This window comes from Neopsephotus bourkii, unplaced genomic scaffold (genome assembly GCF_033783945.1).
Source record: "Neopsephotus bourkii isolate Nb327-2 ecotype Australia unplaced genomic scaffold, CSIRO-AGI_Nbou_v1 NB_1446, whole genome shotgun sequence".
Classification (NCBI taxonomy): Eukaryota; Metazoa; Chordata; class Aves; order Psittaciformes; family Psittacidae; genus Neopsephotus; species Neopsephotus bourkii.
This window is the reverse complement of record NW_026901923.1, coordinates 43,802-69,883: the sequence shown is the minus strand read 5'-3', so window position 1 is coordinate 69,883 and position 26,082 is coordinate 43,802. Positions and strand designations below refer to the sequence as shown.

Sequence of the window (26,082 nt, the reverse complement as noted above, 5' to 3'; positions counted from 1 at the left end):
GCTCTTCAGTGCCCCTTTGTAGTGGGCACCGGTTTAGTCTGTATATTCTCAATGGTGAAAGCTGGAAGCCTCTTCATTCTGTAGCCCATGGGAAAGAAAAGCTGCCAAGTAATGAAACCTTCATACTTTATTTCTTCTGCCTTGCTCTGCAACTCAAAAAATTGCTGTGATATGCGGATTGACTCCACAACTAGTTAGAGTTGTAAAGTAGGTGTGTTTTATTCAGCACTGAGGCGCATGGGGGTTTCTCCTCCAAAAGCATGCGCGCCCCTCTTTGTCACTCAGTTCATTTATATTCTATATAATGATTATCTAAACATGAGATTGCTTCATGCTTAATACATATGCAAAACCTATTCCTGTCTAGTATTATAATTAGTTTTCTGGCATTAGTCCCATTGGAGCGCCTGTGCAGTGCCTCCTGGTGGTGGTCATTAGGGGTCATGTGGATGAAGGCCTGTAGTTCCTCTTCATCACCGCAAGTAACCTCTTGCCTTCACACAGACTCAAGAGAGTTCCGGCTTCTGTCCAAACCTCAGGTTCGGTACAAGCCAGTTTTATGTATCTTAAAGTAGAAACTTGCCAAGTTTGTAAATTTTGTTATTCTGGCTATCTTTTGTTCCTTTTCTTTCTAAAGATACTATTTGAACAAGAATGTCTTAAATATTAAGCTATGAATCTTATCTATTACAATTCTGCCTAGCAGCTGTAACTCCTACAATTCTGCTTCACCATTCTAGCAATTTTAACTCCTATGGTTCTGCTTCACCAAGCACAGCAACTGCTTAAGCAAGCAGGCACAATGTTAACCCTTTATTTCCTGGTATCAGTCCCCCCTTTTCTATAAAGTTAGTAAATTCTTTTACTTATTATACAGGCTCCTCTTTTAACCAGCTTCCGCGAAGATATTTTTCAGTGCTTTACTATGTACGTTTGATAAAGAAGTCAAAATCATTATTTGTTGTAATACCTTTTAGTTCCAAACAAGTAACCCAATAGATAACACAAAGCTAATACTAATTAGTATTAGAAGAACAACAATGTGGTGATGCAACGTATTTAGAATGCCAGTTATAGTGGGTGGCCATCTGAAAAGTATATCTCACCAGTGGTAACTTGTATCTTGTCTTACCCTTTGCAAGACTCTACTTATTTTTCCATGTCATGGTGAACGGCAATTAAAGTTTTCTCTCCATTTTTCTGGACTTCTTTTAAAATGTTAATTAGGTTTTGGTGTTTTATCAGTTGCCTTATCAATGTAAGGTCCATTCCAATGGGTATAGGTGATAATTTGTGGTATATTATGTAATTAGATTTTATCAATTGGTGGGATACAACCGGTGCTAAATACGTGAAGTCACATCCAGTAATCCTAATAAAGTTAGAAATGCAAAAATTAGAATGGTCCTTAGCAGTTACAATTTCATTATCATCTATCCTCATAAAAGTACAAGCAGTTCTTAAGCATAAGCAACCTTGACCAATATATATAAGTACAGTCTTTTGAGTAATATGTGGATGAACCTCAAAATGACAAATGCCTTTTTCCACGTCAAGACATACATCTTTTCCATCAATTGTGTTACCTTTACAAATGAACCCGTGTTGTTCTTGTGTAATATAAAACTCTAAATTTACAGTCTGCCATCTCTTACCTACCATTCAGGCCCATATTCTGTGTTCAGAGGGATAAGGCACTGTTCCTTCATGGTTTGATCTTAGTGAAATAATGGGGTGGATAACGTAAATTGTGGCTTTATGTATAGTAAGCACAAAAGCTGTGGCCATGTTCGTAATAGGGTTATAGGTGAAATTTACCAGGGTCCACCAAGATTGGAGCTTCCTTTCCAAATCATTGGCATTATCCCAAACAACCTTTCAAAACTCCATAGGGAAAACACTTTTATTTCCTTCCCTTATAATAAAGGTAGCTACTGACTGCATCCATAATTGTGCTTGTATACAACTAATTAAGTTAGGGATACATTGTCCTGGGTCATGCCAAGTGCATCTATTATTAATTTAAATCATGATTGCATATAGGACAATTTCATTGATTGAAACTCTGCAAACTAGGTTACTGAACATTTCTACCTAAAGTGCATTTATTTCGCTCGGATAAGTTTTAGTTTCAATTCGTTATCGCCTGGTGTGACTTTCCAGGGGGCTTTCGAAGCCTTTTAACTTGAGTATGATAAATCCAGGCCCTTTGCTCCTTGATCTTAGCAACCATAAAAGTCATGGGTAATACCTGGAATGGTCTTTTCCACCCAGGTTCAAGATTTTCTTCGCCTGCAGGTTTGAAGGATTTTATATATACATAATCTCCAGGTTGTATATTATGTACTGGGCTATCCAATCCCCTGCTTCGAGTCCCAGACACATGTTTTTCAGTCTTTCCAAGTTGTTTCCCTAACTCTGTTATATAGGTACTCATAATTTCTTCTCCCACTTGGGGAGATGTTCCTTGTTGAATCTCATATGGTCTTCCATGTAGTATTTCAAAGGGACTTAACTCTTCCCATGTTCTTGGTTTAGTTCAAATCCTCAATAGGGCCAGTGGGAGTGCCTGGGGCCAAGGCAGACTGGCTTCTTGGCTTAATTTCATAGTTTGCTGTTTGATTAGGTGATTGATTTTATCCACCTGACCACTTGACAGAGGGTGGTAAGGAGTACGAAGTTGCCAATCAATATCTAAATGTTTATTAATTTGTTGTACCACATCTGAAATAAACTGTGGTCCCCTATCTGAAGACATAGTGGCTGGAACCCCATAGCGTGGTATTATTTCCTGTAACAGTGTCTTTGTTACTTCTAGAGCCTTCACAGTTCTAGTTGGGAAGGCTTCTGGCCAACCTGAAAAGGTATCTGTGAATACTAGTAAGTATCTATACACCCCTTTTCTTGGAAGTGCCGTAAAGTCAATCTGTCACTGTTGTCCTGGTTTGTTACCCTTCCCAATTTGGCCTACTTTGGGTTTAGGATTATTTTTGGAATTTGCTTGAAGGTAGAGATCACATTGGCGGGTTACCTGTTGGATAGTAGCATACAAATTTCTAGTCATAATTTTGTTTATTAAATATTTATGCAAGGCATCCACCCCCCAGTGTGTTTTTTGATGTTCACTCATTACTAGGGACCATAACAAAGAGGAGGGGACAATTATTTTTCCTGTGTTATGCTAGCCTGCCCTTCTTCATTGAAGGTTCCGCCTTGGTCTGCAATTAATTTTTGATCTTTGTTATTATAATTTGGCCTACCTTCTAGAAAAATTTTCTCATCAGGAATTAAGGCCCCTTCTACTGTTATCTCACCTCTTGCTGCTTCTTTTGCCTCTCTGTCCACCAGTTCATTTTCCTCCTTCAATTCTGATCTTACCTTCTGGTGTGCCTTGATATGCATGACTGCTACCTTCTCAGGTAGTTGGACTGCTTCCAACAATCACATTATTTCCTGTGCATGTTTGATGGTTTTTCCTTACTAATTCAACAGTCCTCTTTCTTTCTAAATAGCATTATGTGCATGTATAACCCCAAATGCGTATCTTGAGTCTGTATAGATGTTTATTTTCTTTCCTCTTGCTATTTCTAAGGCTCTAGTCAGAGCAATCAGTTCTGCTTTTTGTGAAGAGTTGTTTACTGGCAAAGATTCAGAGTCTATTACTTCTCTGCAGGTGGTGACTGCATATACAGCATGTCATTTTCTACTGAGAACATAGTTGCTCCCATCAGTAAACCAGGTTTCTGCATTGTCCAAAGGGGTATCTTTCAGGTCTGGACGGCTGGAGTACATGGCCTCAATGGTTTCCAGGCAGTCGTGTTATACCGGTTCTCCTTTGTTTCCACTAAGGAAAGAAGCTAGGTTTTTAATGTTAGTTACCACTATCTCTACATCATCTCGTTCCACAATGACAGCTTGATATTTCAGGAACCTCTGAGGGGAAAGCCAGTGTCCACTCTTCACTTCCAGCACTGTAGACACTGTATGGGACACTAGCACTGTCATTTTCTGGCCCAAGGTGAATTTGCGTGCTTCTTGGATATTCAGCATGACTGCTGTGTGGGCTCTGAGGCATTCAGGACATTCTTTGGCTGCAGAGTCCAATTGCTTAGAAAAATAAGCAAATGCTCGCCGGTACTGGCCCAAGTCCTGTGCTAGTATCCCTAAGGCAATTTATTGGTTTTCGTGGGAGAAGAGAAAGAATGGCTTACTCACATCTGGGAGTCCTAAGGCTGGTGCTGACATCAAGGCTTTTTTTTTTTTTTTTTAAATTGGTGGAAGGCTTGAGTGGCTTCTTTTGTCCACTGAAGATTCTTCAGTCTGTGTGGCCGCTAGGAGGTCATCCACATATTGAAACAATTTTCTGTTTTCTGATGGAGTTTCCCAAGACTCTGAGTTTTTTGCCAGTTGTTCTCCAAACAGGGTAGGGCTGTTTTTGAATCCCTGGGGCAACACCATCCATGTAAGCTGAGTTTTGCGCCCTCTCTTGGGGTTCTCTCATTCGAATGCAAAAATTTTCTGGCTGGCTTTGTGGAGAGGGAGGCAAAAGAAGGCATCTTTCAGATCTGAAACAGCGAACCAGGTTAGTTTCCAGTGTTAAACATGTTAATAAAGTATATGGGTTTGCTATTACAGGGTAGAGATTCTCTGTTACCTTGTTAATAGTCCGTAGGTTCTGCACTACTTGATATGACCCATCAGGTTTATGGAAGGGAAAATAGGAGTCAGATTGGCATTTTCTTAATACCTTAGTTGCAGAAAGTTTTTAATCACCGGTCTATTTCCTTCCTTATCTTCCTTTTTCAAGGGGTACTGTTTGACCCTGACTATCTGTTTTCCTTCCTTAAGTTTAATTTGGATAGGAGGTGTGGTTTTGCTCTTCCCAGTACATTAGTGGCCCATACTCCTGGAAATACCTGATCCAGTATATTTTCCCTTTTTCTTCAACCTGTTTAGTAACCAAACTAAGTTTAACATCTCTATATACTGTTGGTCTTGTACTTTTAAAGTGATCTCACCTCTTTTGAAAGTAATGGTCGCTCCCAAGTGTTCTAACAAATTTTCCCCAAAAGAGCATTTGGGGAGTTAGGCATATACAAAAACTTATGAATGCCCCATTGCTTTCCCAATTGATATTTCAATGGTTTACAAAAGTACGTCTTTTTATATTGGCCAGTTATTCCTTTTATCATAATATAGTCATCCCCTACAGGCATTAAAGCTTTGTTTAACCCTGAATATGTCACGTCTGTATCAACTAAAAAATTCTACTTCCTTCTCTTTGTCCCCTAGCTTCATCATAACCAGTGGGTCCGCTGGGAAGACTTCTCTGGTCCCTGTCAGTCTAGTTACAATTCTGCCATCAGAGCCACCCCATGGCACACCCCCCCAGGGCAGTCTCACTTCCAGCGTCCAAACTCCTCATGGCACGCTCACCGATCCGGTTACACAGAAGAAGAGCCCACTCCCCCACCTACGCCCGACATTTCTCTTCCACCAGTTTCAAAGCAATCACTGCAGCTGTGGCTACAGCATGACCCAGCTTTTCTTTTCTATATCACAAGCTGAAAAACATCTCTCCATCTTAACTTTCAGTTTTTTCCTGTCCTTTTCCAAAGCAAAAATTAAGGGATATGACAGAGTCATATTAATTGTGCATTTGGTCTGTCACTCCGGGTGGTTTCTTAAAGTGAAAAACATATCTGCATACATCATGTCATCCCATTTTCCTTGTCGCTTTAAGAACAGCATCAATTGTAACAACATATTATAGTTCAAAAGTTCCATGGAAGGCCACTTTTCCCCACCTTCCAATTTATATAAAGGCCACCACTGATTACAATGTTTGATCGGTTTTCTTATTTATGGAGCTTCCAGGAGACCCTCCCATTTCTTTCCAATGTGTCAAAATGTAACCCAATAGGCTTTTCTTCCAAATTTCCTTGCTTTGACTGGCTCCCATTTCAGTGTTACAAATCTCGATAGCCTCTCTCTCCCAGTGCTCCTTGGATGCAACTATACAAATAATATGAGAGCACCTACACACAAGTTTTATGATACTCTCAGGGGGTTCAGTAAAATAGTATCTCTGGATTTTACAGATCAACTCCCCTGTTGTTAGATCACAGTTTCAGTTCCAGCAAAATTTACACTGTCCTAGTATCTACGACAGGTTCCACTGTTCAAAAGTTATGAGCCTATAGTTCTCTGAGTGTGAAGTCCAGGTCTCAAGAATAGACCACAAATATTAGAGGTTATACTTCTCTTATATAGCCACTGGGGCGCAGAGAGGGAACTCTTCTCAATCCTCCCCCACGCCCCCCATTAGCCACGGTTTACTTTCATCTGCTCCTCCCCCACCACTTAAACACTGTAATCTTTAACACCAACAGACATATACACACACAAAACACGTAGACACAACACAAAACAAATACACTTCGTCCATTTCCGGCTGCTCTCCTTGCGGAGAACACGGAACCACGGATCAGGACTCCACACCTGCTTCATAGCTATGCCACGTTTCAGCCACATAAAACACTTAGACACGGGATCCCACAGACACACTCACACAGTGGTTCTGCTTACCCTTCTCCTGCCAGTAGCAGGTCCATCCTGGCTCCCAAAACCTGGGATGCAGCGGAGACCTGGTGGGTTCGCCCACCCTTCACCTGCTTCCACTACAGTCATTAGCAGGTCCGTCCTGGCTGCCAAAAACCTGGGATGCTGCGATAACCCGGACTCACCCAATCCACCCTCAGGCTTCCTAGTGGCCGCTCTGTCGGTTGGCTAGTCCCCTGCTTGCAAGCCCTACCTACCAAGGGGAACAACGCTGTGCGCCAGACGTCTCTGTGCGCCTTACCAGCAGCCCTGGGCCACACGTACAACTTATAGGCCCCCTAAATTACAAACCTAAATTCCAAGCATACCATTTCTCCGCAGCCAGCAGATTGTTGTCTGCCCCCACAGTGAGCGGATGAGGAGCGGAGCTCCTCCAGGCAAGTGGCCTGGGACGCCTAGGATTTCCACTCCTCCCCCAATCCTGCAGCCGAACAGAGGTCTCCTGGCTGGCTTGCCAAATTGATAAGCGGATTGACTCCACAACTAGTTAGAGTTGTAAAGTAGGTGTGCTTTATTCAGTGCTGAGGCGCATGGGGGTTTCTCCTCCAAAAGCATGCACGCCCCTCTTTGCCACTCAGTTCGTTTATATTATATATAATGATAACCTAAACATGAGATTGCTTCATGCCTAATACATATGCAAAACCTATTCCTGTCTAGTATTATAATTAGTTTTCTGGTATTTGTCCCACTGGTGCGCCTGCACAGTGACTCCTGGTGGTGGTCATTAGGGGGTCATGATGATGAAGGCCTGTAGTTCCTTTTCATCACTGCGAGTAACCTCTTGTCTTCCCGCAGACTCAATAGGGTTTCGGCTCCTGTCCAAACCTCAGGTTCGGTACAAGCCAGTTTTATGTATCTTAAAGTAGAAACTTGTCGAGTTTGTAAATTTTGTTATTCTGGCTATCTTTTGTTCCTTTTCTTTCTAAAGATACTATTTGAACAAGAACGTCTTAAATATTAAGCTATGAATCTTATCTATTACAATTCTGCCTAGCAGCTGTAACTCCTACAATTCTGCTTCACCATTCTAGCAACTTTTAACTCCTATGGTTCTGCTTCACCAAGCACAGCAACTGCTTAAGCAAGCAGGCACAATGTTAACCCTTTATTTCCTGGTATCAGCTGTATCATTCGTTTGTAATTCTTCTTCTCAACACCTTTCATTTTAAGGCCTATGAATTCAGTGACATTCTGAACAGAACTTCATAGGGCTGATTTGCTCACTGAGCAAGTGAGGTGCAGACACTGAGCCACCTGGACACCTGGTTCTGGTGGCCCAGTTTTGATCTGGAGAAACTGTGCCTGAGGCTGGAGGCACTTAGTCCCCCTTCTTGCCACAGAAAGAACTTGTAAACAAGTTTCAGTCAGCCATCAGGAAAAAGAAATAGAGCATTAAAATAGGCAGGGTATTCCAAAGCTCTTACAAACATTGTGTTTCTCTTCTACAGGGTTTTGGCAAGAATTTCACAAACAGGTTTGTTCAGAAACAGAGATAATTAATCTTTCTCGGATCACAGAAAAAAGAAAACTGGAGCCTTCAGATGGAGCCAAAGGGAGGGCAGCTGCTTAGAAAGCCTCTTTGCAGACCAGGATCCTTAGTGCTGCGGGGCCGCTGAGCCTTCCAGGGCCCAGCTTAAAAGATCTCTGTGGATACAGCTTAGCATTCACACCTCAAGCTGGCTGCTAGCTGAGTGTTTACTGTCACTTTCCTCCAGTCCATATCTGTGTACCTTTTTAGACTAAATTGCTGGCTCAGATAAATATGAACCTCCTTCTCCAACCTGCTGGTATCCAGCGTAGACCTAATTTAATAGCAATGTGTTACAAAGATAGCACAGTCCTGATGAGTCCTAGAAGTTGCAGCAGTTAGGATCTCTGTGAAGGCTCATTTACCCTTCTGATTTTCTATTCCCAGCATAATAAATTAAGAGAAGTTGAATCCCTGTGCTGCTACTACACTGTCTCTAGTGTTGAGCTTAAATGAAGAGGTATCACAATCTACTTACAGTATTTATCAGAACTGTTTTGAATTGCCCCTACTTCTCACATTCTCTGTGTCCCTTCTTTGATAGATTGTGACTTCAGTTTCTAATTTGACCTTCTGAATAGCTTCAGATTAGATAATTAACACATACTGCATATGCACCTGCTTAAAGTTCATCCTCTTTAAGCACTTGGTCAGTCCAAGAGTGGTCCCTTCTTCATCCCACCTGAAGCATCTTGTGTTTGAGCCTCCTCCTGCTGAAGTTCATCTTACTTCCAACCTCTGCTAAAAACAGGGTTCCTTCCCTCACCCCACATGAGGGAAGCAAGGGGGAAGCTAAACTGAATAGGAGTTGAAAGTTGATTCATCAGGCTGCGACCTTTCCTGCTAAGGTGCTATTTCATTCACTCAACCCATTTCCTTCAGAGCAGCTACCCAAGTGGCTCCATGTGTGCAGGTTAGAGCAGGTTACAGCCTCACATTGTGTCTACAGCTAAAGGGCTTTGCAAGTCACTTAAAGCAACACTATAATTCAGGTGGTTTAAAATAATGATGTTATGCAGGACACATTTTAATCAACAGGAAGCTGCTTGTCTCAAGTCTTTATCAGATGATAACCATAGTTCATGCATTTTATTCCCCACTGAAGGAATCCACACATGTGCCCAGCCTTCCTGGCCATCTCTCTCCCCTGTGCCTTTGTTGGAGACTATGCTCACATGAGATCAGGTGCACGTGCCCCACAGACTGCACTATTTCCCCTCTCTGTATGGGCAGCCTGGAACATTTAGTCAGTTGTTCCTTCATTAGCTCCCCTCTCATCCTTCTAGAGCAGCAAGAGCTCCTCAGAACAAGGCCTGGAAGTATGTACAGAGAGGCACTGATTAATCTGGGGAAACTTGACAGGCTGTGTATAGTTCCCAGAACATTAAGAAAAACAGATGTCTGAGAGGGAAACATGAGGAAGCTGAGAAGGATCCTGGGGAAAACTCTGGCCAGGAACAGAGCTCTGAAAAAGCAGCTGGTGCAAACAGTATATTAGGAAAGCAGCTATGTCTTATGGTGGCCCCACTGCTCTTCTCCAGAACTATTATCTCACCCCTCCACCCATGGAGGCATTTGCTAGTAGTGTGAGTACCTCAAGGACAAATTTCAGATACTGGATGTATAAGCTGTGTAAGATGCCTGGGAAGAAAGACACTCCAGTCCAGCCAGACCGCCATCCTGGTAACAGCTGCAGTCAGCTGTAGATTAGGACATCAGCATCACTCTACCAAGGTACATACCAGGCCTTGACTCCGAAGGAGCTATTCCACATCTGGTGTGTCTGTGGATTCCTAAAACAACGCAACCTCATCAACTTACCTATTCAATGGATAATTTCTGAGAAATAACACCTTTCCTTTCCCCGCATGCCTTTCACATATATTTTCTGTAATTTAGATATCTGCAGTAGCTCATATCTGGTTGTATCAACCAAATTTTCATACAGCATTGTTGGATGGGCTCCCATCAGTTGGAGAGAAGGACTATAGGTCCTGACTGACACACCAGAAAAGCCAGATGTCTTCCTGAACTAAGTTAAAAGCTGTGTAGGTGTTAATCTAATTTAATTTTGGAGAAATGAAAAGCGGTGCTGCTTGGAAGAGATTGGGGGTCTTTAGTTATTTAGTAAAGTGGTGCATTGGCCCTCAGATGACACTGAAATCCTGCTGCCAAGTTAATGCCCACTGTGCTCCTTCATTGTGATCTTCTTTGAGAGAAGAACCAAGGGCTGTATTTAACAGGGCATTTCAGAGTAAGGAACCTTGTTTTCAGCATCCCAAGTCAAATTTTCTTAAACTCGAATAATATGAATGCTCAGGAAATCTGCTGCAGAATTCTGGCTCTCCAGCAGCACTCATGTTTTAGAGGCACAAAGTATTTCCCCAAAACCACTTAGAGGTATTGTAAACTTGATGGAAAAAGACTGCAGATGTGTCACTGGTGTTCACCTGGAGCAAGGAAAGAGCTGGCAAGATCATCATTGTTCTTTTAAGGCCAAATGCTCATCATAATGAGCAGAAAAGAAAAAAGTGTTTGTGTTTTTGTTGGGTTTTTTTTAAGTGTTCTGATTAAATACAGCCAGTAGTTTTTAAAATGGACATGTTAATTCTAAGAAAATAGGATGACACTGAGTTCCCAGGACTTCATAAAAGGAGGCAACACATTAATATAGTCTTCAAGTGTAGTCAAACTTAGTAATTGCAGAGCATTTTTTAAACTAGTCACATCTTTGTATCTCAGTGCTTAAGGTTATTGATGGCTCAGCTCCAGTTTGCAGTGTATGGGGTACCACTGGGTAGTAGTTGGATGATTCAGGGGTTTGGGTGTCTTGAACACGGGACCCAAGTTTGTAGGCCAGGTCTAGCGGGGGCTGGTGGAGCAGTTTTGGTTAAGAGGCTTGCCACACTGGTCAAGGAGGCTTTAAACTAGATGTGTTGGGGGAGGGGCGCATCATTCCATCCCAATACACCCAGTCAGTTGCCAGCACCTATAATAAATGCTCGGAGCAATGTAGAGATATTCCAGCTGCTCCAACCAATGAGCCAGCTTCATTTGGAGCTCGGCTCAGATGCCTCTATACAAACGCCCATAGCATGGGGAACGAACAAGAGGAATTAGAGATGTGTGCACGTCTACGGGGGTATGATATAATAGGCATTGAAGAAACATGGTGGGATGGCTCCTGTGACTGGAGTGTTGGAATGGAAGGTTACAGACTCTTTAGAAAAGAGAGGCCTGGCAGGTGCGGAGGGGGAGCTGCCCTTTACTTTAGGGGTAGGATGGAGAGTATCAAACTCTGTCTGGGGACAGGTGAGCAGTTAACAGAGAGTTTGTGGGTCAGGGTTGAAGGGAAAACAGCGATGGGAGACATTACTGTGGGGATCTGTTACAGACGACCTGATCAAGAGGAATCTGCAGATGAAGCACTCTACAGGCAGATAGGAAAACCCTCATGCTCACAGGCCCTCGTTCTCATTGGTGACTTCAACCACCCTGACATCTGTTGGAATGACGGTACAAGCAATCCAGGAGGTTTCTCGATTGTGTGGAAGACAACTTCCTTCTGCAAGTAATAGAGGAACCGACAAGGAGAGGTGCCATGCTTGACCTTGTGCTTACCAACAGGGAAGGGCTCGTTGGAAATGTGGCGCTACAGGGCAGCCTTGGATGCAGTGACCACGAGATGGTCGAATTTGAGATCCTCAGGACAGTGAGAAGAGCATGCAGCAAGCTCACTGCCCTAGACTTCAAGAGAGAAGACTTTGGCCTCTTCAGGAACCTGCTTAGTAAGGTTCCATGGGATATAGCCCTAGAGGGCAGGGGGGCCCAAGACTCCAAGGATCACCTGCTACAAGCTCAGGAGTGCTGCATCCCAACTAGAAGGAAGTGCAGCAGGAGGGACAGGAGACCTCCTTGGATGGATAAGGAGCTGCTGAGGAAAATTCAAATGAAAAAAGAGTCTTATAGAAAGTGGAAGCAAAGACAGGTGGCCTGGGAAGAGTACAGGGTTGCTGTCCGGGAAGCTAGGGAGCAGCTAGGAAAGCTAAGGCCCAGTTAGAATTAAACTTGGCTAGGGATATTAAGGATAACAGGAAGGGATTCTACAGGTACATAGCAAATAAAAAACAGATTAGGGAGAACGTAGGCCCCCTCAGGAAGCTCTCGGGTGAACTAGCTACACAGGATCTGGAGAAGGCTGAGGTTCCGAATGACTTTTTTGCCTCGGTCTTCACTGGCAAAGGCTCTGACTGCACCACCCAAGTCTTGGAAGGCAGATGCAGGGACTATGAGAATGAAGACCTTGGGCCCACTGTAGGAGAGGAATTGGTTCGAGACCGTCTTAAAAATCTGAACGTGCACAAGTCCATGGGTCCTGGTGAAATCCATCCACGGGTCCTGAAGGAGCTGGCGAATGAAGTTGCTAAGCCGCTGGCCATCATATTTGAAAAATCATGGCAGTCATGATTTCCAACCCTAACTATTCTATCATTCTATGATTTGAAATACTTTGCCGCCTACAGTAGCCACACAGGAAACTCAGCTTTTGACTCTTTTCTGTAGTTTTCTTTTTTTCTCGAAGCTCTAGCATTCTGTGATTCTGTGATCTTAGCATTATCTAACAAGACATGTCTTGCCCTCATCACAGCAAAGTCCTGAATGGAGATACTTAGTGATGCCAGAGTCTAGGAAGGGAGAACCACATGTGGTATGGCTGGGCTTAAAACCCAGCACGAATGAGGCTTTGAAGTTGAGCTGTTTCAGGTGGCAGGAAAACCACTCTTGCAAGGAGCTGCTCCAGAGACAGGCTGCCACAGTGCTTGTGTGGGCACAGCCTCTGTGCTTTCATTGTTTCTCCACTTGTGTGGCTGGGTATGATCACATCAGGCGAGATAGCAGCTTTATCCACAATCTTTTTCCTGTTGCCTGCAATTATTTCCATGTTGGCTGCTTGGCCTGTGAGCAAGCAGCTGTGTTGAGCTGGTAATGAGGCAATTACATACTCATGGCCCTTTTACAGGAAAGGCCAAGGCTATTTCTTGTTAAATAGATTGGGCTCCTTAATGAGCCTTATCTCTTTTCCCTGCTCTCAGCCTCCCTGCCTTTCGTGTCAGCAACTGGCCTCGATTTTTGCCTCTCCACCTAGCCCTTTCACCTTCACTCTTTGCAAGCAAATGTTGTTATGTAGCTTAAAAATCTAGTAATATTAATTATCATTATCTCTTTTTACTGTATGTCACACATCTCCCTCTGTAGCCTCAGGTCTCATTGGTATTAGCAGCCTTTTATTTCACCTTTTTACCTCTTATCCCAGCCTTGTATCTTCTCACTGCAACAGGAGTCACCTCATTCTTCAAGTACCTTTTGGGCCTTCCCTCTTGAATATTCTGTCTTCTGACACTAAATCTCATTTCAGTTGTTCTATTCTTACTGCTTTCAACACCTTTGAACTTCTCCTTCCTCTCATATTGTTGACTTAGTCTAGGGAAACTATAGGCTGACTCTGCTTGGCCTACGCAGGTTACTGAGACACGGGCAATTGTTAGGGTAGAATCCTGTAACTGTAGGAGGAAGGGTAAGCTGAACAAACAGGGAATGCATGTGACTGAGATGTGAAATCTGTTGTCTCACTAGCAAAGTGTCTTTAAGACACCCTTATAATCATGCTGGATAATATCAAAGTTTTAAAAATCTTCAGACACCAAACTGGAATTCCATTAAAAATATAGTTCACTGAGGGAATCAGTCCTTTGTGGGTGCTGGACTTTGTTAGGGCTTGCTTAGGATGAGTTTTGTGGCAACAGGTCATCTCAGTTAAGTGCCTGAAGTACCCTGTACCACACAAAATCCAGATAGCTACTACTTCTCACAGAGGTGCAGTGCAGGTATCTGGTGTTTGTGCACATTCATGCAGAGCTGTGACTGGGCTGCCGAATCCCTTTGGTGTGAGCACAGCACCAAAAGAATGTGTCCAGTTTGATGCCACCATAAGTTGTGACTGTGGGGCCCATATCCCTTACTACAGTTTTCCTTGGGCTGCTCATCATCGCAGTGTAGCTACAGAAGACCAACTGTCAGTGTGAAGCTTGTGAAACCCTGGACTAAAATTCTGTCCTGAATTTTGAGTAGCTGAGGGCAAGTTACTGATCAACTACAGGACTAATGCAGAAATTAAACACTGCAGTCACATCTTCAGCCTGGAAACAATCCTTGCAACCATTGCTTGACTCTGCTGTTAACTTCACTAGGCATCTGCCTGCTTGACACTAAAATTCAACCAGTGCCATCCTGCTTCTGCAAAACACTGGGATAGTCCCAGCTGATCTGTCCATGGGTGGGCTGCTGCCCAGACCAAGCTGGCATTAGAAACTAGGTATTTCGCTGTTACATTCCCCTTGCACCACAACCTCATCTCTCCACTGTTCTCCCCAGGAGAATACTCTAAGCACAATGAACACGAGCAAATAGGATCAGGCACCTTACAGCAAAGGAAACTGTGACACCTGTGTGTTTGTTGCTAGAGGTTTCTGCAATCACCTCAGTCAGGGACTCCTGAAACACTATACATACACATAAAATAATAGATTTACATTTGAAATGGTCTGCCACCTCCTTCCATGAGCAGCAAGTCATGGCTGAACAGCCAGATGCCTTCCTGCACAGTGCACAGCAGAGCTAAGAGCTGCTCACGTCTCCATAGAGTAGGGCTGAGATTACATATGTGCTGCCCCTGCCAAGGCACATTGCACAGCAGAGCCAGGTGCTACAGCTCCCTGCCTGTTTTGGTAATAGCTACATTCGATCAAACCATTTCTTGGCAGACTTTGGCAGACTTTGACAGACATGATAAGCCACTTGCTCGGGAAGCGTATGGTCTGGGCCCCAATCTATTTGCAGGGGGTGTGGGCTTCAAACCCTTTGGTCTGTATGAAAGAGGTAATTTTTAATCTGGTGCTTAGGGCACGGCCTGTTAAAGCCATGCCAACATGCAGCAAGGGTTTCAAGGTTCCCTGGGGCAGAGGGGAACTCAGGCACCTGCCTGGTGATCTGAGTGCTCTCCTGACAGATAAAACCCTGACTTACCCCTCGGCTGATTCTGTGGTGTATGCAGCAGTGGCTACACATGCATGAAAGCTCATACACTGCCCTCTCAGCAGAGGCTCCTAACCATGAAGGCTTGAGATAATGCTGCTGTAATGAATTGGCCTGTGAGGTGCTAGGAATGTACAGGCACTGGGCAATTGCCAACTATTGTCATTACTAAAAGGAAGATTCAGGATCTGACTTGTACTTTTCACAATGATATTTCCTGAGTTTGCTAACCTCATCAGACAGTGCTTAGCAAGTACAGGTCAGGCTCCCTTGAGAGCTGCAAACCATGGCACGACGAGAAGAAAAACTTGCCATAAATCCAGCCTTCAAAGTTTTCAACACCCGCCAAAGGCTAGTGTGAGGTGGCTGGCATACCCTTCCTATATAAGGGCCTTTCCAGCCTGGACTGTTGGTTAGGACATCTTACTAACAAATTCCACAGAGGCAAACGGGAGACTGATTCCTCCAATTTGGGCCCAGAAGCAATCGTCCCACCTCATCAGGTTAAACCGAGGCATCATGAAGCTACTCTGCTGAGAAGAGACGCCTTTTGGATGATGTGGAGAAAGGTGGCATTGGTACTGACTGTCTTTCATGAAAACAGTACTAACACTAGCATCACACACGTTTTATTAGCAGAAATGCGTCAATAGCAAAGGGAGGGACATCTCTGAGGAGAGGTTAAAATAACAATTACCTCATTCAATTTCATTGTAGTGATTCTCTGAAACAGAAAGTAGGTAGTGTATTCTGCAGATGTTTCCTATAATTCTTTTGTGAAGGACACAACTCCTCACCTGCATGTCTGCTGCTCTCTGCTGCCTGGCTCTGAGTGAGGCAGTCATGGCGTCACTGGGGGCAGAGGAGACATTTGCAATGCTCTTGAACTACACCACCTAACTCCAGCCACCATCCAGTGGTCCCTGTTGCCCAGCACCATTAGGGTGGGCTTTTACTTGTGATAACCATTTGCCATTATATTCAGGAGCTCTAGGCAGTCCTGAGGTTGCTTGGAGGGAAGTACCAGAGAGGAACCCTGAACAAGCTTCTGATCCAAACAGGCAGCAATTTTTCTTTGAGAAAAGCCTTGCTCCAACCACTGTGCTAATTGTCCAGGCCCTTTTACATATAGACATGGGTAGCTTGAACCACTGAAAGAAGGAAAACCAGCCAGAGTTTCCCCTCTACTTTCAGCAAGCAAGGCAGGGAGTACATGAACCTTTTTTTTTTTTACAGTATAGGGGACAAGTTAAACATAGTGCCCTTTCCTTTGAAAAGCATTTGTCCCTTTACTAGTTTCTGGCTACATGGTATCTCCCACCTCCACCAATTCCCAAATCTTTCTTTTATGAGCCTTTAAATTTGGCAGATCTGAGTCTGTAGTTTTGAAATTACTGCACTGTATTTGATGACTTATGGATGAAAGCTGCTCATTGCTGCTGAGCTGGAATATCCTCACATTTCAAGTGCAATGCTTGACCCTGAGTGCCAAGATGGCAGTGGCTCACGAGAGAACTCTCAGAAGGAGAAGATCAAGACCAGGCCACTGAAAGCCTTGAGAAAAATGTTTCCCTAAAGCAAACTCTTTCCAAATACAGAGGAATGTTTCATATTTTTACATACTTCATGTAAAGTAGAATTTTCCTGTCCTTTCTCCTAGAAACAAACATGCAACCCTCCTTTCAAGTCCGCATTCCTCATACTATTCTATCCTGTGTTATAGTCAGAGCTCCTTTCTCTTCATCCCCCTCATAGCTATGCAATAGCCTTGCAGTTGAGTTCAGACACACATCCTATGTTTGTTCACCTGTGTAGGGATCAATGGTGACCGGGGTACCACTCTGTGGGGGGATGTTGCACTTCTCAGAGATTGTTCTTGTGGCTAACTTATTCCAAGACTTCAAGAGACATGCCAGCAGTGATTTACACTCAGGCAAAAAGCTCACTCTCCTGCAAAAATGTTAGAAAGAATCTAAGAGGAGACCTGACATCTGTTCCTGCAACATGCATTTTGGTACTCCTAGTCAAATCTTTTTTAGGGCTGCTGTGAGAGCTCCTGTTTTCACTAAGACTAGAACTGAAGAAAGCTGCTAGAGATGACTGGGCTCTAACAGCACTGACTGCCTTGAAGGTAGCATGTGTCATAAAAAGTTCTTACCTCCTCCTGCCTGTCTTCATAACTTTCCTTGTCTGAAGGAAACCAGCTATGTGGAGACACGTACAGATGAGATGTATGCCTGAGTTAGAGGAATCTTAAGCTCATCTCTGGGACCCAGGAGCTCAGGCTGGTCCCAGACCTAATCTGAGGTCCCACCATTTCCACAGAGTGTTTAGAAATCTGAAATATATTCACAATATATTCCCACATGCTGCAGGTTGCTTTCCCTCGAGCTGCAAGATTGAAGATTGAATCTGTTGCATGTGATATCAGCCACTCTGTGCTGGCTGAGGCCTGAGCTTAACATAGAAAAAGCTTTGTCTTGGAAAGGCAATGGTTCTGCACAGTTCTGCATGCTCTCATGTGAGACAGACAGAGACTTAACACTAATTCCTTTTGTTGCAAGTCAAACTAGAAACATATTTGCATGACCTTTACAATGCCAGTCCTGGCAAAAGACAGCCAAGTATTTTGCAGTGTGTTGGGATCCTTATTATGCACCTCAATATACCCTTATACTCTTTCACAGATTTCAGACCCAGAATTCTCTTTGAATCTTTGAAATGGAAATCATACTTTCTTTGTTCGTCTTTCTGTTGTGTTTCACTCCTACGTTCTGGCATGGGGGGACCCATGGCAGTCTGAAGCTGATTCTTCACACAGCCATCTGATGACATCTCGGAGGAAAAGGATGAGAACTCTGCACACTGCCACTCCTAAAGATCACAAAATTCTCATCTGGGGTGAGAAATGGAGGAGACAGAGAGAAGTAGAAAAATATTGTTTCTTTTCTAGCATTTACGATACACCTGAAAGATCTGCAAGGTATCCTGTTCTTGTCCTCTCCTGGCAAGTAACTGTGATACACAAAGTTTGCAGAGCTAGCGCCACCAGAGGAAGGTCCCCAAGTGTCTCACACAGTAGCTCTTGCCGTGGTGAAGCACAGCACAGCAATTATCACTCCTGCTCTATCACAAGAGGTAGGAAATGCAGGTAGGAATCTTGGCTTTGCATCCCAGGGTGCGGTCGGCTATGCTGACACAATGATAGACAGGACTTGCTATAAGGTATCACAGAACCACAGCTGCTGCCACTTCTAGCTGGGGCTTTTGCCAATAATTAAAATTTACCACAACCAAACAAGGAGCAGCTTCATTGCCAGATAAGATGCCAAGTGAAAAAATAAACCACATAAATCCCTTCTGAAACAGAGTTAGAAGTCCTCCAGTGAGAACGATTTGTGAGGGTAAGAGGGTAAAGGGAGAAAGATGAGAAGAAGGATGCTTCGCTGGGATGGAGAGAGGACTCAGTGTGACAAGAAAAGGTTTGTTTACTCAGGGCTGACATCTTGGGATGTGTTGCTTCTTGAGCCAGGGGACCAGTGTGCTGCTGAGCTCCATTTGGAACAAGTATTGTGAGATTTCCTGTCTAGGAAATTAAACGAATGGGCCAAGGTCAGGTATATTTTGTAAGCCCACATGCTTCCTGGGCAGTCTGTGCTGAACCTGCATTGATGAGTGGGTGACAAGGAGAATGAGCAGGCTCAGACTGTGGTAGCAGCCTCAGACTGTGGTAGCAGCCTCTCCTGGGTTTTGCAGCCCAGATTCTCATGCTGGGATTCAGGTATTTTCCCACTCTTTTTGCCTTCCAGTTTGATTCTTTGAGGGAGTTTATTTTAAACCTACCCTGATAACTTACTTCTCCTTTCCCAGTCCAAACAATGTTCCCTTTTCATCATGATCCTGATGCTATTGATGTACTCACATAGACACAGATAAACTAATCGGCTCAGGTTATGCTGTCTGGAAGGTGCAAACTGAGATTCATCTAAATGGCAGATGCAGAGAGATGGCTTTGAGTGAAACTAAAAACTACATATTAGAGAGAATTTTCTATTAGTAACTTGGGTCCAACCCTATTAAAAACTATTCTTGAGCTTTTTTTTCCAGTTCATTTAAAGAAGAGTTGCTTATGAGCTGCCCATCTAATCTTCTTTTATGAAATGTGAGAGCCAAAATAACTAGTGCCTGTAAGGAGAGGTTGAAAATGAAAATTCAGTTACCTATTTCCTACCATTGAACAATGACAAAAAAAGTGGCAGATTTGCCCAGGTGAACCTAAACTTGTCCATTCTGCTTTAAGGTTAAGACCCACACCTAGGGATCCACTCCAGATTTTTTTAGATTATCTTATTTGAACAATGAACCTAGGGGTAGAAAAACATAGTTTGGTGGATTGGCCTCTTTGGACACTTGCCTTTAAAACAGGTACTAAAGATACTCCTAACTGAAAGATTTTATTACTTCAATACATGCAGACACATTCATATTATCTTTAGCATTATTAAACGTTATTGTGGCCTTAAAAAAAGTAAGGCTGCTCTGACGTGCAGGTGTGCTTGGCTGGTAATGAGATGCATTCATGATGTATTCTCCAGAGCAGAAGTTCATGTCCTTTCCATACAGACCAGAACTATACCATAGATCACACATCATGTGACTATTCGGTAGCCTTTTGCCCCCAGTTGGCCACAATGGTTAAATAAAACATGGGGCAGGGAGAAAGGATTAGCTCTTGCTTATGGGAATGGTTACCTCAAATCCATAGGGCAGTATGGGAGGAGCTAGTACTGTCATCACTTCTCTCGTGCTTGTTCTGCTAGACAGACATCTCCAATTTATCAAACCCAGCTCTGCAGGGAAGACTCTTTATGAGAGAAGCTGCACCACCTCATAACAAGGGAAGGAGACGCTGACCCCACTCCTGCCCCTGAGGGGCCCTGAAAGGAGGCACATTTCCTGCTAGAGCTTAATGCTTCATTCCCAAAATGCTGCTTTCTGTGTCAGAAACAGGTACTTGAGAAGATTGAGACTGGCTCTTTTCAGCCACAATGATTACTGAAAAACAGGCACCTCTGTCAGATTAAGGCTGTATTTCTCCCTATGTGAGCTGAGAGTTACCCCAGTGCATATGGTATAAGCTTTCCTGTGCAGATAAGGCTTATGACTGTCTGATTCCTCAAATCCTGCATCTGCCTTACTGAAAAATGAGAAAGGTAGGTGTTGTGTCTGGGAAGGCTTTGCACAGACAGTATGTCCTCTGCTTTCATAGGTCTGAGCAAGGCAGGGAAGAGGGGGGAAGTGTTCAAGGCCAGGCTGGATAGGGCTCTGGCCTAGTGGAAGGTGTCTCTGCTCATGGAAAAGGGCTGGAACTAGATGAGCTTTAAGGTCCATTCCAACCCAAACCATTCTGTGATTCTGTGACTCTAGATTGACTCTAGTATGATTCTAGTTTCCTCCCTGCAAATGTATCCCTCATCCTTTCCTTAGCTGAGGAGGTCCTCCAGGCAGAGAGCTTTGCCTTTGCCATGCAGTGGGGCAAACCTGCTCCCCAGCCACACATGTGGCTGCCACTCTTCGAAGTGGGGCTTCTGGAGATCTCTGGTACAGTATTTGTGGGTCTTTTGTGGATGTGTAACAGAAACTTATTCCGGTTCACTCAGCTGCCAGTGTGGCAAGGTTCTCAGCTGTGTCTCAGGCAGGAGGCAATAGATTGCAGGGTGAAATACCAGTGCCACAGGCCAAAATAACCTTTCCCAGCAGGCGTGCAAATATATGATTTTTCTGCTGTTCTCAGAATCCTCAGCAGAGACAGGAGGATATATCAGGATGCAGTTTCCTCAGGCTCTGTCTGAGGTGGTTAAAGGGAAGTCCTCCCCCTGAACTGCAGGCTGCTGCCGCCAAACTTACATCCCCTCCTGCTGTGGCAGTGTAAGTGCTTGTCAGGCCGTGCTGTGAACTCAATTGCTGAAATGATCTGAGTTAAAAATAACCTTGTAAAGACTTAAGGGACGTATTTTTAGCCCAGATCATTTCAGTGATCCGGTGTACAGCACAAGCCCCACAAATTCACACTGGTGCAAGGGAGAGGGGAAGGGGAAACGAAGGTCAAGGGAGAAAGAGTAGTTGGAAACATAAGCTGTCTTTCTGGCAAAACCAGGACCTGATGAAGCTGCACCCCAAAAACACTGACCCTATCTTGTTTTCATTTAGCATACTGGCAACTGCCTTCTCATAGCGTGGTGTTGAGAGCTCAGTGCTGAGGGTCGCTATTTCTGGATTCTGTTTCTGTAATCCTGACACTAGCCCTGAACTTCTGATGCCTTATTGTGTCTGACTCTGACACACTGTATTTGTCATTATTTTTACCATATTTGCTTTTGCTGGGGTAGCTCGTATGTGCAGCAATGAAAAACCCCTGTGGGAGTCACAGGGGAGCTTTGCAGAGCTTGTGTGAGCACAGGGTATGGGAAAGCAGCTGGCACAATGGACTGGTGTGAGAATGGCTTCAGGGAATCATGACTGTGAAGCTCTTTAGAAGCAAGGGAGAGATGCGAAGCTGAGGGAGTGGCCTCAGTGCACATCTAGATGCAGTTTCATGAGAATTGGTGTGTGAAGTGCACAGGACCAGTACCAAAATTGTGTAACCATCACTGAATTCATAGCTGCTGAATACTCCAGCCTTGCAAGGTGCTGTGGAGGACTTGCATCCAGATTAAAGGTGCTCCATTTGGCCAAAATATTAGAATGTTTTCTGCAAAAGCAGACAAGTCAGAGGACTCAGGGGAGGAAAGGAGAGTAGGGCAGTACAAATCACTGCTGTTACTCAGCTGGCATTTAAGTACTGCTTAAGCCAAAACACTCCACTGTTTGGCAGCTAATAAACCTTGGTTCTTTTCATCAAACCAGGTGCACAAATCCTTCATTGTCTGCTTCTGAATCCCACTGGTACACTTTCAGACTAGTATTTCCAGTAGTGCATTATGGACAGTGACAAAACTGGGGTTAGGTCATGACCAAAACTGCTAGCTGAAGGCTGTTGGGGCCAGTTTTGCACTGGTATCAGCAAGTCGTTTCAATTCACCACCAAAGCCACCTCTGGCTTTCCAGTTTTCTACAGGAGTGGAAATTCTCTGCAATTCTGATTTCATAAAAAACTCACTGTAGTGACACTCCTCACCTGTAGCTCAAATCATGATCTTTAAGAAAAGCTATTTGTGAATACCCAAGGGTTATGCACAGCAAAACTCTTCAGTCTCTTGATGTTTTCTCTGTGGGCCTCTAATATATGCTTTCTCTCACCCGGTGCCCACAGGGGCTCCAGCAGGAGAATTGCCAAATGTCACTGAGCCAGGTAAGGACATTGTTGTACTGAGGGATACCTCCCACGTCAGGCAGCCTTTCTACCCTTGCATTTTCTGGCACATTAAATCACCAAGTTGGGACTCTGCTACCAGAGCTGACTGTGCCACAGCTTCCAGGCATCTCCACTCACTGCCTTGAGTACTGAGCATCTCCACTCCCAGCTGCCTTGAAAAGATACAGCAGAGATGACGTGGGATATTTCTATGGGGACCTAGTAGTGTTTCCACCAGGAAGCCTGTGAGAGAAGCAGGGATCTCTGCTAAAAATAGTGTCCCCCTTTAGGCTTCTGAATCTGCAGAATCAGGAATTGGTGTCAGTTTTGCTTTTGCAACAGAGGCAAGGATTCCAAAGCATAAGGAAGGAGAGGCTTTGGTGAGAAACCTTGAATTGCCGTGATTGCGCCTAACCCACAAATAAAGGCAGGACTTTCCTGTCCAGTGCTGTCAAAGGGGCCAGGTTTAGTTTTAAGAGCAGATGAAGAAACATGTGGTTGAAAATAATTTTCAAATTTACTCAATTTTATAAACTTATTTGGAAGAGGAAAGTGAAACGCTGTACAGAGGACTTGCTAGTTGCACTTCCTCTTTTGCAGATAGTGCCATGCTTACACTGATGGTACAATTCATTTAGTGTTTTAAGTCTCTGACTGACATTTTTCAGAATACACAGTGCTTAGACACTTATTTTTATGGAACAGTAAAAGACCTCAGAGTAGCAGTCACCAAATTACTGATGGAATAATTCTTTCACCTTAGCTCACTGGGTTTAGCCCATGCACACTTCTCTTAGGAAAAGGGAAAGAATCAGCAGTTAGTTGCAAAGAGCACATAATTCACATCTGAGTAATTTCACCTTCTTCTGGCAAAAAAAAGAGCAGAGCTCCTTATCATCATCCCTCAGAGAAGTGGTGGGTTATGTCACCAAGATGGAAAAAATGACCAGGAATGGGGGAGTTTACATAACTATTGTGGGGCAGGAAAGACCCAGCACTAAGCTCTGGGATGAAAGGAGCAGATGCATGTCTTAGGCGTGGATGAGGCTGAGGGCTGCTGGTACATGCTCTGGGATAAGAGTGAGAAAGTGAGGCTTCCCACCTCCCTCCCAGTGCGAGGCAGACTGACATCCAACTCGTGGAAGCCAGGGGCATGGTGTTCTTCTTGAAGTGTAAGGAAGGAAAATTTTGCATCCAAGTGTCCCAGTATCGCACTTTCCATTGACTAGAAGGCATAGAACCTGGCACACCAGCTGGGACAAAACCCCCAAACAACCGAAGCTTTAGAAAAGGATGGATTCTTAACAGGAATGTAATTGGCAGAAAGGATCCAAGAAAGGACTTTTCCTGTTACAAAACGTGTGGTGTAATCAGAGAGCCTGCAGCTGGCAGTTTGAGTACACAGCCCGTGGGCTACTCGTGCTAATCTTAGAATGGCATTGTTCACTGCTTCCTGCACCCAGCCAGCAAGCTTTGCACCGGTGAGAGCCACGTACAGTCAGTGCCTGCTATGAGGAAAACAAGAAATTCATGGAGTCATTCCACCCTCACAGCTTTGATCAGATCCAGAGAAAGGGAGCTGTGTTCTCAGACTGTAACTCAAAGCGAAAACACAACCACCCCAAAACAAGAGGTCAGATAGGCCAAGAGGAAGTGCTATGTCTTTTCTGGGTAAAGGCAAAGGGCTATGAAAAGGCTGGAGAAAAAGAGACTATGAGGGAGGTAGCCTATACACCAGACACTGAGCACCTGCAGCTCCTCAGCCTCAACTGAGTCCTCTGTTCAGGTTGTGCAATGCCCAGGTGTCCTAGAAGCTGGTATGCTGAGCCAAGCCTCCCAGTCCATCCTTCCTTACCCAGGGTCATTCTTTGTTTCCTCCTCTTTCCAGCCTGCCCTCCCTTCATGAAAAAACAGCTTACAGCTGGGAACTACTCTCCATCCCCATTTATCTAGCCATCACTTTTTGTGTGCAGCAATTTGCCCTGCTTACCTCACTCCTTCTTTCACTCCCTTTATCTGACACTTCCCTTGCCTGTAGTTACTCTAATGAAGGTTGAAAAGATGGTGGGAAAGTGTTAGAAGTTCCCTCAGAGGAGAGAGTTGATGTGGCTTTTGCGGCTGGATGCAAGAAAGCTGATCTGAGGTGTAGGAGAAGTTTATTGGGGGAGATGTAGTCAGGATGCTGGAAATGAGGAATGGCAGACACCTACTGGGGCTTGCACACCTAGGAGAAAGAAGACAGCATTTATAAGGACCATTTATTCACCTCTCTGAGAGAGGGAAAGGCCCTTTTCCACAGTGCAAACAGGCCTTAGTCATGCTGCTCTCTACCAGGTTTTTTGGACTAGAGAATGATCCAAGATCCTTACCGCAATCTCCTTGATTTGCTTTTAATCTAAAAACTAGGAGTCTAAAGAAATTCCTTCTTTAGAATTTTTTCAAGTTTCCACAACTATTTCTTCAGCCCCTGTAGTGTGGTGACCCAAAGGCTATGGTCCATACATGGGCCAGATTGGTATTTCACCTCCAGCTATGCTGAAGGAGTGGTTCTGCTAATGAGACAGCAGGTCCCTCCTAGGGAGAGCAGTATGAAGGGGGAAGGAAGGGCTCTGCTGCAGTTTTTGGAGAAACAAATGTATTCCTTTAGCAGTGGACTCTGGGGGAACTTTCTGACTGAGGAGCAGAAGAGTGTTGAGGTGGAGGGGTGGGAAGTGTGGTGCTGTCATGCATTCATGGTGGTGGTATAGGAAGTGGAGGTATGAGCTTCCTTGCTGATGGTTTGTTGTTTTGAGGTCTGTCCCTTAACAAAACAATTGTTGCTTAGTTTGGTTTTCCCTGGTGTCAGATACTAGAGATGGAGAACAAAAGTTGCCTTTCATCAACTTTGATTTCAAGCCTTTCTTCTCATACTGCTTGATACATACACAGCAAAGAAAACAAGGGAAATGTGTGATGACAGCAGGGCTGTGAGAAGAGTTGCACCATCCAGTCTCCATTCTTCTTAACCTGTTGTTGACCCAGGGGAGGGGAAGGTTCTCGCAGCCCTGGTATTTCCTCCTCCCATGCACACCCACCTGAGTGTTTCATTGCCAAAAAAGCCGAACAGCACAAGGACATCCCCAAGCAGATGCTGGCATGCTGTGAGGACGTGGAATAGCTTCTCACAAAAGAACCACTGGTGACAGTGATGAAGGCAATAAATATTGAAAGGGATGAGAGAGCGGAGAAGGTGTATGGAAACGTCCTTTACTGACCTGCTCCATCTGCTCACTGCAAGGAAAAGATGGGGAACAGATACTTGACTTGAAAATAGTTTGCTTCCAGTGAAAATTACTGAGCCTAGGCTCTTCAGCTAGGGCTGAAAGATTCTGTGGGAATTGCTAGTTTTCTGGGATATTTGAAAATGTATATATCCTGTCTTCCCAAACCTCTTGCTCTCAGACTGGGTGATTGATGCCATATGTAAGAAACTCTGCTTTAATTC

At 44.2% G+C, this 26,082-nt stretch overlaps 1 protein-coding gene across 2 annotated transcripts in view; it reads left to right on the top strand.

Annotated features, from left to right (window-relative positions):
* The window catches only part of RCSD1 (RCSD domain containing 1), a 47,692-nt gene that overhangs the window by 13,261 nt on the left and 8,349 nt on the right, over positions 1 to 26,082 (top strand). The window lies entirely within an intron of this gene.